The 19010-nt window shown below is 40.9% G+C and overlaps 1 long non-coding RNA gene across 2 annotated transcripts in view; it reads left to right on the top strand.

Moving 5' to 3' along the window:
• The window catches only part of LOC143677511 (uncharacterized), a 109683-nt gene that overhangs the window by 14281 nt on the left and 76392 nt on the right, over window positions 1-19010 (top strand). For both annotated transcript variants that reach the window (XR_013172638.1, XR_013172637.1), the window contains exons 3-4: window positions 10918-11060; window positions 17803-17896. This is a non-coding gene — a long non-coding RNA (uncharacterized LOC143677511). The remainder of the gene's footprint in view (window positions 1-10917; window positions 11061-17802; window positions 17897-19010) is intronic.

Genomic DNA, 19010 nt, shown 5'->3' with positions numbered 1-19010 from the left:
TGTATATTTTCCTCAGTTCACATTACTGTTTTGTTGGTGGTAGTCTATAATAGCCTATTTTTAAAATACAGTTTTAATTGCATTGAAGTTATATTTGAATACTTATACTTTATGTAGATTTTGGACATATTTTAATAGCTTCATAACAGTTAATTATCCTTTGGATTTTTATTCTCCCACCTCAATTTTCTACTATTCAAAATAAAGTAGATGTATTGGGTAATAAAGACTTTTAGTTTTGGAATCACTTCCTTTGGTTAAGGTAGAATAAGTACAATTATTAATGCAAATATTTTTAATATTTTAAGACTATAGATAATGGGTAATATTGTATTAATTTTTAAAAACTTATTAAAAGAAATTTAACAAATGTACTAAAACATTAACATATATAATCAGTAATTCACAATATCATCACTTAGTTGCATATTCATCGTTTCTTAGAACTTTTGCATTCAATTCAGAAAAAGAAATAAAAAGACAATAGAAAAAGAAATAAAAACAAAAAAAAAAGATTATACATACCATACCCCTTACCCCTCACTTTCATTGATCACTAGCATTGATTAAATTAAATTTACTTTAACATCTGTTCCCCCTATTATTTATTTTTATTCCATATGTTCTACTCATCTGTTGACAAGGTAGATAAAAGGAGCATCAGACACAAGGTTTTCACAATCACACAGTCACGCTGTGAAAGTTATATCATTATTCAGTCATCCTCAAGAAACATGGCTACTGGAACATAGCTCTACATTTTCAGGCAGTTCCCTCCAGCCTCTCCATTACATCTTGAATAACAAGGTGATAGCTACTTGATGCGAAAGAATAACCTCCAGGATAACCTCTTGAATCTGTTTCGAATCTCTCAGCCATTGATACTGTGTCTCATTTCACTCTTCCCCCTTTTGGTCAAGAAGGTTTTCTCAATCCCTTGATGCTGAGTCTCAGCTCATTCTAGGTTTTTTTCTCAATCCCTTGATACTGAGTCTCAGCTCATTCTAGGTTTCTGTCCCACATTGCCAGGAAGTTCCACACCCCTGGGAGTCATGCCCCACATAGTTGGGGGAGGGTGGTGAGATTGTTTGTTGTGTTGGCTGGAGAGAGAGGCCACATCTGAGCAAAAAAAGAGGCTCTCTTGGGGGTGACTCTTAGGCTTAAATTTTAAGTGGGCTTGACCTATCCTTTGTGGGGTTAAGTTTCATATGAAGGAAACCCGAGACGGGGGGTTCAGCCTATAGCTTTGGTTGTCCACACTGCTTATGAGAATATCAAGAATTCAACTTGGGAAAGTTGAATTTCTCCATTCTCACCATTCCCTGAACACCATGCTCTTTTGATTGCTGTAGCTTTGTAATAAGTTTTTTTTTAACATTACAATTATTGTGCAATCTAGGCTTCCCTGTTAGAAATTTCTTTTTCTTTTTTTTAACTTTGTTTATTGTATAATATAGCATCTATTCAACGCAAAGAGAAAACCCATAGTTTTCAAAGCACTCTTCAACAAGTAGTTACAGGACAGATCCCAGAGTTTGTCCTGGGCTACCATACCATCCTCTCAGATTTTTCCTTATAGTCGCTCTAGAATAGAGGAGGCTAGAAGAAATAAATATTTTTTAATCATAACAATCGACATTTTTTTTCTTTTTTATGAAAAAAATAACATCTACAAAGAAGCAATGAATTTCAAAACACAGCACAACAATTAGTTAGAGAGCAGATTTCAGACTTTGGTATGGGTTACAATTCCACAATTTTAGGTTTTTATTTCTATCTGCTCTAAGATACAAGAGACTAAAAGAAATATGAATTTAATAATTCTGCAACCATATTCATTTCTTATACCCTACCTTCTCTGTATAACTTCACCAACAACTTTGATCTTTCTGTCCCACTCTTTAGGGATATTTGGACCATGGCCATTCTAACTTTTCATGTTGGAAGGGGCTGTCACTAATACAGGGTAGGGAGATGGAACTAGCCAATGTTTTGGAGAGGCTGGGCCCCCTGTGTTTCCGAACTTAACTGGTCCAGGACCCATCTGGAGGTTGTAGGTTTCTGGAATCTAGTGCATGGAACCTTTGTAGAATCTTATATATTTCCCTGGATGTTCTTTAGGTTTGGCTGGAATTTTTTGGTTAGGATTTGGCAAGTTATGATAGGTAGGAATGTCTTAACTGAAGCTTGTGTAAGAGTGACCTCCAGAGTAGGCTCTCCACTCTATTTGAACTCTCTCAGCCACTGATACTTTATTAGTTACACTTCTTTCCTCCCTTTTGGTCAGGATGGAATTGTTGGTCCCACAGTACCAGGGCTAGCCTCATCTCTGGGAGTCATCTCCCATGCAGCCCAGGTGACTTTCACCCCTGGGTGTTATGTGCCACGTAGTGGGGAGGGCAATTATTTCACTTATGGAGTTGGGCTTAGAGAGAGGAGGCCACATCTAAGCAACAAAAGTGGTCCTCCAGAAGTAAGTCTTAGGCATACCTATAGATAGGCCAAGCTTCTCCACTACCTACATAAGGTTCACAGGAATAAGCCTTAAGATCAAGGCTTGGCCTCTCGATATGGGTGTCCCTAATGTTTGACACAGTATCAGGGGATTTCCTGTTGATAAAGTTTAATAGTTCCTTATTTTTTCTCCCATCCCTCAAGGGACTTTGCCAATACTTTTTGATTATCTCCTTGATATATTCTAAGATCTATTCCAGGTATTATTTTAAGCTATACAGGATTAAAGACCTTCATTCTTATTCTGGGTTCCCTGTATTTCAGTTGTTCAAATGAGCTGTACAGAGATTGTATGTTAGATTATGTGCTACAGAAAATTTATGTTCCAGACAAAATAAGCCTTTTTTCCTTTGATCTCAAAGAGTAGGTGCGGTTCTAAAATATAGGCAATGTTTTCCTTACCCTGTGTTCTGAATTGCCTTAATCCCGACCTGATCAGCTTCATTCAGGGGTGGGATGAGACTGAGCTTGTGCAAGAGAGGTGGATTGGGCTGCGGCAGGTGTGCCTGCACTGAGGGTGGGGGTGTGGGGCAGGTACACACACAAAGGGTTGAGGGGGTGGGGGCACTTGGAGCGCAGGGAGTGAGGGTGCTTGATGGGGTTCAGGTGGTTGGGTTGTGGGACTGTGCTGGTGAGGTTAGTGCATTCAAGGAACATGGCTTGGCTTACTTCCTCTTCCCCCTCTCCAATCCATACACTCCTGAGGGCTCTGGACTTCCACATTTGACTGTTTTCACCAGCCGGACTGTCTCCAGTTCTATGCTTCTCAGTTCCTCAGCTTTTGCAAGCAGGGCCACCCTACATGCTGCAGAAGACCCTCCTGGGTCACACCCTGGAATCACCATCTCAGTTACCCTCCCATCCCTTCTCTAGCTATTCCTTGGAGCAGGGCTGAATTCAGTCTATCCTGTTCTACGATTTTCCAGGAACCCTTGTAATACGTTTTATGATCAGGAAGTGTGAATCCTTCAACTTCATTCTTGTTTTTCAAGATGGCTTTGGCTATTTGGGGCCCCTTACCCTTCCATATGATGGAAAAGATTGGCTATTTCTGCAAAGAAGGTTGTAGGAATTTTGACCGGGATTGCATTGAGTCTATACATTGCTTTGGGTAGAATTGCATCTTAACAATACTTAGTGTTCAAGTCTATGAACATGGAATATTCTTTCATTTATTTAGGTCTTCTTGGATTACATTAAACAATCTTTTGTAATTTTCTGTGTATAAGTCCTTTACATACTTGGTTAGATTGATTCCTAGATATTTGAATCTTTTAGTTGCTTGTGTAAATCCTTTTTTCCCTTGATTTCTTCTTCCAGTTTCTTATTTCTGGTGATTAGAAACACTATTAATTTGGGGGTGTTGTCTTGTACCCCAAATTCATTTCTGTAGAACTTTGTTATTGATTTTTCAGGATTTTCTGTATGTACCATGTTCCACTTTGCTAAAGCAGCCAGAATGCAATAAATCGGAAATGAATTGGCATTTATAAAGGAGATTTATCAAGTTACAAGTTACGATTCTAAGGCTGTGAAAATGTCCAAATTAAGGCATTAATAAGAGAATTCCTTCATCTAAGAAAGAAGTGACAGTGATGGGAGGACTGTGACAGTCACTGAGGGTCAGAGTTTGGAACAATGCGGGGTTTGTGAATTGTCAGAGATTGTGGAGATCTCTTTCAGGCATCTCAAATTTCAAGCAAAAAAGAAAAGAAAGTCAGCAATTATGGGTGCCTGTGATGGTGAGAGGCTGGATTGTCAGAGAAGGGCAGGTTTGGGGGCTGTGGGGTTTGGTGATCGGGAGTATCACCTGGGATCTGAGGTGGAGGCCTGGGGGTCAGTGATGGTGATGTTTGTAGATGTCTGGTTAGCAGACTCTTTGAGAGTAATTATTGTACTATGATGAATAATGGGGATACTGGGTTGTTAGTGGGGAGACAGTGGTTGGTGAGGTTTGTGGAGAGTCAATATTGAGGTGTCCCTGAGGATCATAGGTGATCTGTATGTGGTTGGGGAGAAGCAGTGATATTGGGTTTTACATGTCAACAATTAGATGGTGTTCGGAATCGTAACTGGACTTTCAGTGATGACTTGATTAGTGGGAATTAATGATCAAAAGTCCTCTAAGATTCTGTGACAGAGCCTTAGAGATTCAGGGGTTTGCTAGGATTACAGATTTTAGAGGTTTAAGATCCTGTAGAGGTCAGTTATTGGAGATCTGTGGGATTGGTGATTGAAACTTGTGGGGTTTGGTAGTTTGGGGAAGTTGGTGAAATTTAGTGATTGAGGAGTTAACAATGTCAGTGATTGGAGGCCCATAGGAACAGTCTGCAAGTAGTATGTTTTACGCCAGGCCGTGTATCAGGAAACAGAGACATAGTGCCTCCCTTAATGTCCTTAGAATTTAGAAGTAGACAAGAAAAAATAAAAATAGAAACAAGTAATTCCAAGTATTGATAAGCGCTATGAAGCAAGGGAAAGAGGATAATGTGGTAGAGAGTATCTGAGGGTAGAGAGTGTGTGGCTTTAGCCAGGTTAATCAGGGAAAGCCTTTCTGAGGAACTGACAGTTGAGACGTAAACGATAATATGGAGGCAGTTGTGCAAAGAGCCGAAGAAAGAGTGTTCCAGGAAGAGGGACCATCTAATACAATGTTTCTCAGACAGGACTGAACTTGGTGTGCTGAAAGAACTTAAGGAAGGCCAGTGTAGTTCCAATATAGTCATGGGAGAAGTATAAAAATCTGAAATCACAGTGGTAGGAAAGGACCAGATCCTTTAGGATCTTGGCTGTGGTAAGGAGTTTGGGTTTATTCTGGTTGCAGTGAGAAGCCATTCTGAAAGTTTTAAGCAGGGGACTGAACTGATCTGTTTGCTACTTTAAGAAGATCACCTTGACCACTCCATGGAAGATGGACCACAGAGAGGCAAGAGTTGAGACAGGGAGGTCAATTAGGAGTTTATTACAGTAATAAAAGGGAGGGGATCATGATGGTGAGAGTAGGGTTGTAGCACTGAAAGGAAAAGAAGTTAGAGTTAGAATATATCTGGATGTGAACCAATGGGACTTTCTGATGACTTGTTATGGGATATGAGGGAAGAAAAGGATCAATATTTACCTCTAGAATTTTGACCTGAAGATGGATGGTATTTCTGATTTCTGAGAAAGAGTGATATGGGAAAAGACCACCGTTTTGGGTTTTTTTTTTTTTTTTTTTTTTTGAGAAAGTAATAATTTCTTTAATATCAAAATATTTTGTCAGTGTTCAAATTTTTAATTGTCTGAAATGTAATGCCTTTTTTTTTTTTTTAACTTACAGTTAGTTTCTTTGACGTGGAATCCAAATAAAGTCTACCCATTGCAGTGGGTTTATTATGGCTCTTTTAACCTACTGGCTTCACCTTCATCTGTCTCTCCTGTTCTCTTCTTCCTTGGAGTTATTCAGTTATTTTTACAAAAATGGTAATTTGTCATATAGAATTTCCCACAGCTTGTGGTGTTGTTGATTGTATTTCTGTGATATTTTTCATGGGACTCCATTTCTTTGTATTTTCAGTCAATTAGTATTTGGATCAGATTAAGTGACAATTTGTTTGGTAAGACTATGTCATGGGTGGTAGTATGTGCTCCCATTAGAAGGTGTGTAATATCTGGTCATCTCTCTTTTTGTGATATTAGTTGCAGTTATAAATCAAGGCCAATCCCTCAGGGATTACAAAATAGTGATGCTCTAATTCTATCATTCATTTTTTAAAAAGTATCCCTTTTTCCTTTGTTCTTTACTATATTGAGCAACGTCTCATCTACTTTTTATACAACTCTATTATAGAATTAATATAGGAAAACCTTTACAAATTATTTACTAGTTTTCTAAACAGTGAATTGACTCACTAGCATTATTCTCCACTGGTGACCCATTTTTTTTTTAGTTGACATTGTAACTCATGGAATGTTAACATATTTGACATATTCATTCTGTTGCAGTTTTTACCGTTTTTGATGCTCAAGTTGTCTTATTTTTAATGAGACCTCTTGGAACCCCTTTTTAAAATCAGTGTGCTAGGAATATACAGGTTTATTTCTGAACTTTCCATTCTGTTCCCTTCATCTATATATATGTTTTTGTGCCAGTACCACCATGTCTCAGTTACCGTTGTTTCATAGTAAGTTTTGAAATTGAGAACTGAGAGTCTCCCTGCTTTGATCTTCATTTTCAGGATTGTTTTAGCTATTCTTAGTTCATAAGTTCTTTTTTTTGTTCTTTTTCACGATTATATTGGCTGTTCTAAGTTCCTAAGTTCCATCTGAATTTTAGAATCAGCTTGTCAGTTGTCACATAGAAGTCAGCAGGAATTGTGATTGGGACTGTATCGATTCTTTAAGGAACTTCTTTAGGTTGGTTCCTAATTCCTTTTGATAGGACTCTAGTGGGAATATCAGATTTTCTGGATGGAAATGGGAACCTCACAGTTGTTGATATTTGTCCTGTTTTGGCCATGTCAAGATTGCAACACCCATTACACGTTCAAGTAGAGATGTTGAGTAGCTTTTTGATGTATAACTCTGAAAGTTAGGAGAGGTCTCCACTGGGAAATCTGTATTTAAATGGAATCAGCATTAAAGTTGGCATTTAAAGCTGTAAGACTGGGTGAGGTTACTTAGAGAGAGACGGCAAATGGGAAAGAAAAAAGAGCCAAAGTCAGAGCTGTGAGGCATTCTGTCCATTAGAGGTCTGACTGAAGATAAAGGACCAAGAGACTATGGGGTGACCACTGAGAGGAAGAAAATTGTGGAAGTGTGGTGTCACACTAACATAGAGAAGAAAGCTGTTTGCGTCAATGGGATTAGTCAGTTGTGTTATGTGGTCTTGTGAGTTCTGGAAGAATGACTACAGAGACCTTGACTATGGCAAGGTGTGGCTCAGTAGTCATTTTGACTGATACGGATATCAGTGGCTCTTTCAGTGCAGTGATGGGGGTAAAATTTGTTGGAGTGAGGTGAAAGACTGGAAGATTATGAAGTGAAGACAACAAATATATCAATATTTATGAGAAATTTTTCTGTCAGTATAGCAAGGAACTGGATATAGGGTGGGGCAGGAGATCAAAAGGGGGGTTTTCTTCAGATGAGTGATATTAAGGCAGTTTTGTATGCCCATGGGAAAGATCTAGCAGAAGGGGAGATATCAGTTGAGGAAGCAGTTGGGGATGCAATCCAAAGCACAAGTGGAGAACCTGGCTTTTGCTGAGAGAAAGGACATGTCTTTAATTTTAACAGAAGGAAAAGCAGACCATATGGATTAGGAAATAGGATGGTGGAATTGGTGGTGACAAGACAAGATTTCTCTTATCTATTTGAAAATGTTTTCTCTTTGAAGCGTAGGGCAAATTCATCAGCCAAGAGTGGGTAAAGATGTTGGGGATTTCAGGAGAGTTAAGAAAAGTTGAGATAATAATCTTGGAAAGAGGAGAGGTAAATTTCCTAGGGAAAAGTAGTAGGATTGCTGGCAATATCGAGTGCCCATTTAAAATACATTTTATGGATGTAAATTAAGTCCAGTCTGGAAAATTGTTTGATTTTTACCATGCAGTGTTTAGCTACAAAGATGCAGAGGGGAGTCTTACCAAGGTAGATGCTTTTCTAGATGAGCACAATGGAGTAAGTGTAGAACACGGAAATTAAAGTTGTTTTCAAGGAAATGTGTATGGTGGTAGAACAATGAATCCAAACAATCTAGCTTTGAAGGGAATGGAAGATTGTGAAAAACAAGGATGCCATCACTGGATGAGTGATAAGTGGGTGGCTGAGATTGGGTGTAGAAGAAAAGATTTCCAGAGTTGGATAAGAGGGGACGAGGTATTAAATGGCTCTTCCATTTGGATGTAGAGGTAGCATAGAACAATGACAGGAGTTGTGGTGGAGAGGAAGCTGGTGCTTAAGTTTTCAGTGAATGAAGCAGAGTAACTACAGAAAAAAATTAACATAGCAGGCCTGAGATGGCTATCCTTAGAAAGGCTGGCTTGCAAGGATGATGTCTTGGAATTTATATTTCCAGATGATTTCCTCCATTTTCAGAACTGATAAGAGCGGCTCACTGTACATACAATGTAGTTTATGTTGAATGCCTATATTCCTTCTGTGAGTCTGGAATTTCTATCCGTGCTAGACCAAATGTACCTTTGTGACCAGTCCCCAGAAAACCTTGGGCTCTTAGTGCTAAGGAGCGTCACACATGTTGTCACAACTTGTTGCTGGAGGAATTAAGGGCATCCTACGTGACTCTACTAGGAGAGGACTCTTGGAAGCTTGTGCCTAGTTTCCTCTAGATGTTGTCCCTGGTAACTTTACCCTTGGCTGATTTTGCTTTGTATCCTTGCTCTATAATAAATTCTGTATAGTAGATAGTGAATCCTGTGGGTCCACCCCGTGAATCTCAGACCTGGTAGTGGTCTTGGGACCCCTAACACAATGATCAAGAAGTTGGTCGATTATACCGACAATAAGAGCTAGTGGGTTAAAACCTTTTGACCCTCTAAATGAGCTGGGTTTTTGAAGGAGAAAGAAGAAATGGTTGGAAGTAGTCATTGACCTCATCTTCTGGCCTAAGGTACAAAAGTCATGTGTGTTGGGGGAAGTGGGCAAGATAAATAACATCTACTTGAGAACACTGCAAGGAAGAAGCATTCGCAGGATGCAGATTTCAGTTAAAGCCGGTTGGTGCAGGGAATGGCTGACGAGGGTGAGGGTGCATTAGAGTTGTTATTGGTGATTACAGATTTTGTAAAGGTCACTCCTTGGTAGTCCTGTGGGTATCAGTTCCCTGTTACTGACACCAACAAGGGAATGATAGGAGAGGGATTTTGAAATCACATGGGAGATAAAGATTGATATATTCTGTGAGTATCAATGGTTGAGGAACCTGTGGGAAGGTATGTTTGGAGTGTCTGTGGAGGCAAGTGATTGGGGCACTCATTTTCTGTTAGTGATTGAAAGGTGTTGGGGTCAGGCATTTTAGAATTATGGGGCTCTAGAATTAGAGGAGGCTGTATTGGCTAAGTGATTGGGAAGCTAGTGACAGGCACCAGTAGGGGTTCATTGGAATTCAGGGGCTAAAGATCTGTGGTATGGGGGATGGGTGACAAATGCTGGTGGTCTGTGGGGGTAAGGGGTTATTGTTAAATATTAAACAAATTTATTTGTACATGTATTGTTTAATATCAGAATTCTTCAATGGCTGTCTCATCATTCTCTCATCTGCCTAATAAGAAGAGAATTTTAACATGCTTTAATTTCACCCCTCTCCCCAGTACTTCATTCCTGCTTATTCTTTGGTTAGGAAAATGAAATGTCTCAAGTCTTCTACCTCAGAACTGTAATCACTGTTTCAAAGCCTGTAGCATCCATGTTATAATGGAAGAGGCAAAGTTGGTTTCTGTTTCTTCTTTTGGTAAATTGTCCTTCTTTCTGATATTAGTATGATATTTTTCTTTATCCACTTAAATATATATATAAAAAAAACCCTTGGCCTGGGTTAACCAAGCTCCAAGTAGCCCTGAAGGTGAGTTTGTGATGGGCTCTGTGTCTGGTGGATGCATTGGGAGGAGTGGGGCCTTGTGTAGGCAAGGACTAGGAGAAGAGAAGGCCAGCTGTATGAGGGGTAGTGGTGGTGAGGGGACAAAAAGAGGGAATGCTGATGCAATCTCAGCAGGGGGAGGTTAGTCTGGAGGTGACTTCCCAGACTGAGGCTGGAGTTAGAGAAAGAATAGATGTTACCAGATGGGGAAGGGTATGGAAGGGAGAGGGAACAGACCTTCTGAGGTCCAGAAATGGTGAAGGTAGTTTAACCAAGAAATCAGGATTTAAGGGATGATTTTGATTACTGAATCATTGTATAGATTTTCCTTTTCCTTTCTGGGATTTTGAAGTAGACAAAGGAGAGCACCTAGAAGTCCTAAAATATAATTAAGAGGTTTGACTATCTGGAAGGATTATGAAAGCCTTTATCTTTTATTTGATGCCTGTGTGACTGTAAGAACTGTTAGGCCCTTTATCTGGTTATTTTCTTATGGTCCTCTAGGAGCCAAGGGTTAAAACAAGACCTGCAGAATTTGTTGGGAGCAGCTTGTGTCAGGGTGGCAGGAGTAAACTGTGGAGATCATTATCTGCTTTATGTAGAACAGTCTGGGAGGAAGAGAATGTTTATTTACCCCAAGTGGTTATGTTAAGTGTGAAGAAAGATAAGCACTCTGTTCCCTCAGGAAACGCATGCAGGCCTTTTGTCACCCTGCAGCATATAAGCAGGATCTGGTTAAGAATAAAGTTGTCTGTTGTTTGTTATGGCTGATCTTCAGACCCCCTGATCCCCTTTGTCTTTCTTTCTCATCATTCCTTAATATCCTCCAGGCTCTGGTTCCATAGGAAGCAACATCTGGCCCCCAGCGTGGGGCTTGAAGAAGAAGACTCCAAGACAATATTAAGGAGCCAAGGAAAAGTCTCCGTTAGAGGGAAGTTTGTCCAGCCAATAGAAGAGTACTCGACTCATATTGGTAAGTAACCATTTTCCTTGTAGCATCAGGGTAACGGGTAATCATAATAGGTGGCTGGAGGAGTATGTTTGTGTGTTAAAACATTGTTAAAAACTGCAGGGGTCTCAGTGAAGGCTTAGGAGACACTAGAGTCTTTTCTTTAGTACAGAAGCGTTGTTATTGGTTTCAGCCTTAAGGCCGTAATGTTTTAAATCTTAAGCAATGGAAATTGGTTATGAAGGCTTTGCGGTGAGCATAACAAAACAGGGAAAATATTCCTGTTTCTATTTGGTCATCGAGTTCAGTCAGACAATGAACCACCTAGCCCCTGCTTTCTCTTAAACTCTGAGTTGTGCTTTTTCTCAATCTCCCACTGCCCCTTCTGACCCTGTTTGGACAGTTGCTTGAGCTGGACTCAACAATTGGTGCCCAGACAGGGATCTGATAGGGGAACTCTTAAAGCATAAAGTGAAGAGATTCTGCAGGGACTTCCACTACAAATACTAAAAATGAGCCTTTGTGGGTTGAGCAGTGGCCCTTATCTATAGAAAAATTAGAGGCTCTAACTCAGTTAGTTCAAGAACAGTTTAAAGCAGGACATATAGAAGAATCTCATAGTCCCTGGAATTCTCCAGTATTTACTATAAAATAGAAATCAGAAAAATGGAGAGTGTTAACTGATTTGATAAAAGTTAATGCTGTGATTCAACCTATGGAGTCCTTACAACCTGGCTGGCCCACACCAGTTGTAATTCCTAAAAACTGCTCTATTATTATAATAAATTTAAAAAATTGCTTCTTTACCATACCTTTAGCAGAGCAAGATAAAGAAAAATTAATTTCTGAGCTTGTTCTTAATGAGCTGCCTTTCAATACCTCTTGGAAAATAGCATTAAGTGATTTTAAAGAACAAATTGATAATCATTTGCCTATGTCAGAACTTAACAATTTTTAAAAAGAACACAGTGGATTTTGCCTAAAATAGTTCAGACTTCCCCACTGGAGGGAGCCAGTACCATCTTTACTGATGGTAGTAGTAATGGATGGGCTGCATATATGACCCCAGGGGAAAACAAAAGTTAGAAAGCACCTTATACCTCAGCTCAGCACACTGAATTAGCAGCTGTAATTCAAATATTGCAAAATTTTCCACAATCCCTTAATATTGTTTCTGATTCTGAATATGTCTGCCAAACAGTTACTCAAATTGAGACAGCTTCTTTGTTTGAAGGAGATGAATTGTCTCTAACGCTTTTACATTCACAAACATTAGTCAGAAGTTGAATTACTCCCCTTTTTATCATGCATATAAGAGCTCATACCATTCCTCCCAGTCTTTTGTCATTACAAAATCAGCAAGCAGATACTCTTGTGGGGGTAATTCAAGATCCCAGGACATTTCACAAATTGACTCATATTAATAGCAAAGGGCAGGCTGGGTCTCCAGACCCCCAGACTGTGGCTAGAAGCCCCCACGAAAGGGACAGCAAAAGAGGCAGGTCCACAGAAGTGTACAATTGGGTGACTCAGATACCGGAAGGGGTTTGGCTGTCTGTATTAGTTTCCTAGCTGCTAAAACCAATACCACGCAATGGGTGTCTTAGCAACAGGAATGTATTGATTCAAGATTTCAGAGGCTAGAAGGTGTGTCCCGGCTTCCGGCCATCTTTGGGGTTCTTTGGCTTTTCTGTCACACAGTAATGTGCATGGCAGCGTCTTCTCCCTTCTTTTCTGACTTCTGTTGGCCATCAGCTACCAGCTGCTCTCGGTGACTTCTCTCTCTTGTCCAATCTCCTTTGCTTTTTGGCTATATTGGGTGAGGCCCGCCCTCATCCACAGGGGCTGGGATGGCATGGGTAGTGCAAGGCCAGGAGTGCCCAGGGACTGGGGGTGCATGGCATTCCATGAAGCAGACAGAGGTAGAATGAGGGGGCCGCTGACTCTCAGCTGGGGAAGGAGGGAAAATGTGGGGACCTGGGGGTATGAAGGACAGTGACAAGGTGGCCTGTTGTCATGGCAAGTGGACAAGCTGTTCAGCATAAGAGTTCTGGGTTCCAGCTGGAATGCTGGGAATGGTGTTTGAGGAGCAAGATGCCATAGGTGGAATTCCCTGGACACTAGGACACGGGAAGAGAAGGGGCAGGGTCCTAAGCCCAGGAGGTGGGAAGTGTCATCTAAGCCTGGGGTCAGCAAAATTCACAAAAAGGGCCACAGAGTTAACCTATTAGGCTGTGTGCTTCTTGGTCTCTGTGGCAAGCATTCAACTCTGCTGCCATAGCAGGAAACCAGCCATATTTTCCCTGGCAGAGCTGCTTCTGGCCCTAGTCTCAGAGCTCACCATCTGGGTAGACTGAGAATGTCCAAACCATCAGTTTCTGGTTTCTCTATGCTTAGGAATTAAGTTCTCAGCTTGTCCCCTTCCTCCTGCCTTTCACTACAAGCTGCAAGGAGAAGCCAGGCTGCACCTTCCAGAGTACTTGGAAATCTCAGTTAAATACCTAGGTTTGTCTCTTGCAAGTCCTGCCATCCATCCAACATCAGAGCTCAGTGTCCCAAGTTCATTTCCAGTAACACATTTGTCATTTCCTAAGGCCTCTTCAGAAGGCCTTTAATGTCCATATTTTTACCCACAGTCTCTTCAAAGTAGTCTAGGACTTCTCTGTTAAGTTCTCCCAGCATCTGCCCATTTCCCAGTTTCAAATCCAATCCCACATTCTTAGGTATTTGCAAAAGCAGCACCCCCCTCTCCATTTTCAAAACTGTCTTAGTTTTACTAGGCTCCTAGCACAAACACCACAGGCTGGGTTTGGCCCTGGGGGTTGGAGGTGGCCAGGGCTCCCACCTGCAGAGCCTGCTCTTCCATTGCCTGGCCCCCCACGTGCCACAGGCCCACGAGCATGACCCTGTGTGGTGGCTCCCTTTTCCCATGGTGTCCTTTGAGTGAGTTGTCCCTTCACATGGTGATGTCTTCTCCATTCTCTTTGGAGTTCCTGCTGACTTCTAACTTCTGGCTCCTCCCTGTGACCCTTTTTCTGTGTCTGAATTTCTTCTCCTTATAAAGGACTTTAGTAATCTAGATTAAAGCTCACCGTGATTCATTGAGGCCAGACCTTATGTAAACATAGCATCTTCACAAGGTCCACTTTATAGTGGGTTCACACCCACAGGGATGCGGCTAAGACTAAGGGCACATTCTTCAACCGACCAGAGACCACATTTTTGTAGTGTCCTCCTGCTCTCCACACACACACATGCACACATATACACACGCACAGACACATGTGCATATGTACAAACACTGACACACACACAGAGGTGCCAACTTCAGAGGCATGCAGAAGGGTCCTTTGCTTCTGTAAGAGGCGCTTTGCTTGTATCTGTGGTTCTGCTCCTGCGGCATGTCTCCAGTGCAGCAAGTGTTTTCCTTTTGTCATTAGGAAGTGTCTTGCAGAGAGATGCTTGAGACTGTGCACCTACCCTGTGGCTTCTCCAGCTCTCACACGTGTGTTTCAGCATCTCTTGAGGATTCTTACTTGAATATGCTCTTACGATGGTTGCCAAATGGTGGTTTTCTAAACCCAGCAGTCTGACTTCTGAGAAGAAGGCAGAGAATAATAGATTGGGTCACTCCTGCTCCATGTAACAAGAGAGGGTGTGCTGGTTTGAAAGGAAGCATGCCCCCTAAGAAAAGCCATGTTTTAATATAAATCCCATTTCATAAAGGTAGGATAATCTCTATTCAATACTGTATGTTTGAAACTGTAATGGATCATCTCCCTGATTGATTTAGTTAAGAATGGTTGTTAAACTGGATTAGGGGATGACATGTCTCCACCCATTTGAGCGGGTCTTGATTAGTTTCTGAAGTCCTATAGAAGAGGAAACATTTTGGAGAAAGAGAGACTCAGAGAGGGCAGAGAATGCTGCCGCACCACGAAGCAGAGAGGCCACCAGCCAGTGACCTTTGGAGATGAAGAAGGAAGATGCCTCCCGGGGAGCTTCATGAAATAGGAAGCCAGGAGAGAAAGCTAGCAGATGACGCGGTATTTGCCATGTGCCCTTTCAGCTGAGAGAGAAGCCCTGACTGTGTTTGCCATGTGCCATCTCACTTGAGAGAGAAACCCTGAACTTCATCGGCCTTCTTGAACCAGGGTGTCTTTCCCTGGATGCCTTTGATTGGACATTCCTATAGACTTGTTTTAATTGGGACATTTTCTCGGACTTAGAACTGTAAACTAGCAACTCATTAAATTCCCTCTTTTAAAAGCCATTCCGTTTCTGGTATATTGCATTCCAGCAGCTAGCAAACTATAACAGATTTTGTACCGGAGAGTGGGGTGCTGCTGCGGTTTGCAAATGCCAGATATGTTTGAACAGTGTTTTGGATGGCTAAGGGGAAGATTTTGAAAGAACTGTGAAGAGAATGATGGAGAAGTCCTGGAGTGTGTGAAGAGACTGTTGGTGTAGATGGAACCACTGCCAATCTTGACAAAGGAGGACACAAAAGGGAGAGATTGGAGTCTGCGGAGTGAGAACCATGGAAGTTCGGGTCTGAAGCCAAGAAACCTTGGCCAGGAGAGTGGACCCACCTGTATGCATGGAGAGGGTGAGTTTACCCTGAAGGGTGAGGATGAGTCTCCCCTCTCATTGCAGTGGAAGAGTTGTGGAGCCTTGGGCCTTGGAAAAGGCATAGCACGCTCCTTGGGGGACTGGGAGAGCCTGGCTGCCACCATGTGCAGGGGTTGAGTGTGTGCCCCAGAAATGGCAGAGAGCCCAGGGGTGGCCCTGATGCCTGGAGAGAGTGGAGCCCAGAGGTGGTCTCCTCGATGTTCCCTGAGGTTGATTTGGAAAGAGGCGGGTCACTGCATAGGCCCTTGGAAGGGGTGGGACTGCCACTTTCTAAAACCCCAAAGCTAAATGATTCTCAGACTTTGAAATTTAATGGGCTTTGCCCTGCAGGTTTTTGAAATTGTATGGGTCCAGTGACCCCTGTGTTCCTTCCTCCTTATGGAAATGTGTATATGTATCCTATGAATGTTCCTCCTTTATAAATGTTGGCAGCAAATAACTTGTTAGGAGTTTTCAAAGGTCCAGAGCAAATGGAGAGAATTTTGCCTTAGGACAGACAATGCCTGTAACTGACTTGATGAGATTTTATACTGTCTCTAATTTTGTACTTCATTGTGTTGCTGCTGAAAGGTTTAAGGTTTCTGATATTGTTATGAATTGATTAACACAAAAATTAATTAACACACAGTTGGCAAATTGATATATTAATTAATAATATATATTGTTTTTATACTAATAAAAAATTAATGAAAAATTAATTAGTTACAAAAGTTAATGTATTTTGCATATGGGAAAAACATGTCTTTTTTAGGGGTCAGAGGGTGGAATGTGCTGGTTTGAAAAGAAGCATGCCCCCTAAGAAAAGCCATGTTTTAATATAAATCCCATTTCATAAAGGTAGAATCATCTCTATTCAATACTGTATGTTTGAAACTGTAATGAGATCATCTCCCCGATTGATGAGATTTAGTTAAGAATGGTTGTTAAACTGGATTAGGGGATGACATGTCTCCACCCATTTGAGCGGGTCTTGATTAGTTTCTCAAGTCCTATGAAAGAGGAAACGTTTTACAGATCTTTCTCCCAATCTTTAGGGGTAATTGGGCTCTTCCTGTTCTAACTTTTTCATGTTGTAAAGGGCTATCAATATTATGGGATAGGGGAATGAAACTAGTTGATGTTCTTAGAGAGGCTGGCCCTTCTGGTTTTCAGGACTTATCTAGCCTAAGAACCATCTGGAAGTTGTAAGTTTCTGGAAGGTAATCATGGAACTTATGTAGAATCTCAGATAGAACCCTAGGTGTTCTTTAGGGTTGGCAAGAATGGTTTTCGTTGAGATTTGGCAAACCATGATAACTAGCAGTATTATCTTATACAAGAAACTTGTATAAGAATAACCTTCAGAATAGCTCTCAAGTCTGTTTGAACTCTCTCAGCCACTGATACCTCATTTTGTTAAATTTCCTTCCCTCTTTTGGTCAGGAAGGCATTGTTGATCTCGCAGTGCCAGGGCCAGGCTCATCCCTGGAGTTCATATCCCATGTTGCTCAGAAGACTTTTACCCTTGGATGTTTTTCCCATGTAGCGGGGAGGGTAAAGATTTTCCTTGCAGAGTTGGGCTTAGAGAGAGAGAGGCCATATCTGAGCAACAGAAGAGGTTCTCTGGAAGTAAGTCCTAGGCATAACTATAGTTAGACTTAACTTCTCTACTAAATAAATACATTTCATAAGAGTCAGCCTCAAGATCAAGGGCTTGGCCTATTGACTTGGGAGTCTCTAATGCTTGAGAGAATATCACAGGGTTCCCTGGTGGGAGAGTTTAATAGTTCTACAGTTTTTTTCCATCACTCAAGGAAGTTTGCCAATACTTTGTATTTATCTGCCCAGCATACTCTGGAATGTATCTGGGCCTTGCTGTACAGAATTACAAGCCCTCATTCCCATTCTGGGCTCCATGTGTTTTGGGTTGTTTAAATGATCTATCTAGACAGGTTGAGTTAGATTATGTGCTATGTAAAATTTAAGCTTTTTACAAAATATACCACTCTTCCTTTGGTCTTATAGAGTAGGTGAAGTTCTAAAATAGAGACAATGTCCTCCTTACCCCTGTATCTGATTTACCTCTGTCCCAACCTGACTGGCTTCATTCTTATCTTCGACTGGAGCCTGATGTCTTTTTTGGTTTCTTCAACAGGTGCTGTATGTGCAATGCTGACTTTCAGAGCTGCAGAACTCCTACACTGAGTCTTGGGTGTCACACAAGTAGCCAAAATTCCAGGAAATACCAGGTTATACATTATAGCTTCTGGCTCATTGTATCTTGCTTCTGGCTTCTTTCATGCACCAAGTTTGTTTCTTTTTATTTTTGAATAGTATTTCATTAATGAATATACCACACTTTGCTTATTTGTTTCCTAGATGTTGCATATTTGTACTGTTTTCAGGTTTGAGATATTTTGAATGAGGCTGCTATGAGCATTTTTATTTTAACCTGTTATCCCAGACGTGTTTTCATTTACCTTGGGTGAACACCATGGCATGGTATTTCTCAGTTAAGTAAAGTGTGCTTCACTCTCTAAGGAACTGCAACTATTTTCTCAAGTTGGTGTTTTTTGCATGCCCACCAGCTCGAGAGTTGCAGAAGCTCCTCATCCTTGACGACATTCTGTGCTCTCCTTTCTGATCATAACTGTTCCAGAGGTGGGAAGTGGCACCTCACTGGTTCTGTGATGACTAATGAGGTTATTAGCCGTTCATACATCTTCTTTTGTGAAGTGCCCTTTAAGGCCTTTTGCTCATTAAGAAAAAATTAGGTTATTAATTTATTTTGTCCTATCGAAGAAATGTTGCCTTCCCTTCTAGTCCGTTATGTTTTCTTTTAGAAGCTTTATGATTCTAGGTTTTACATTTGGGTGTTAGGTCTATGATCCACCAAGGATTTATATCTGTGTGTGCGATGAGATAGTTCAAGTTACCTCAAATGAATTGCCATTTATTGTAGCTCATATGTTAGAAAGACACTCTTTTTCTCCCTGGAACTGCATTGGCAACTTTGTAAAAAAAATTCCTTGGAAGTATTTGGCATGTTTCTGGGTTTTATCTTGTTCCATTGAGCTCTGAATATGTTTGTACTTTTGCCAACACCAGACTGTCTTGATTACTGTAGTTTGTGGTAAGTCTTGAAATCTGGGAGGGTGGATCCTTCAACTTTGCCCTTTTCTTTCAAGATTGTTTTGCCTATTGCAGATCTTTTGCATTTCTATATTCATTTTGGAATCAGTTTGCCAATTTTTTCCAAAAATCTCTGCTGGAATTCTAGATGGGACTGTGTTGAATATAGAAATCAATTTGGGAAGAATGGACATCTTAATGATACTTAGTTTTCTATTTCATGAATGTGAT

The sequence above is a fragment of the Tamandua tetradactyla genome, chromosome 3, assembly GCF_023851605.1.
Source record: "Tamandua tetradactyla isolate mTamTet1 chromosome 3, mTamTet1.pri, whole genome shotgun sequence".
Lineage (NCBI taxonomy): Eukaryota > Metazoa > Chordata > Mammalia > Pilosa > Myrmecophagidae > Tamandua > Tamandua tetradactyla.
This window is presented reverse-complemented; position numbering and strand designations above follow the sequence as displayed.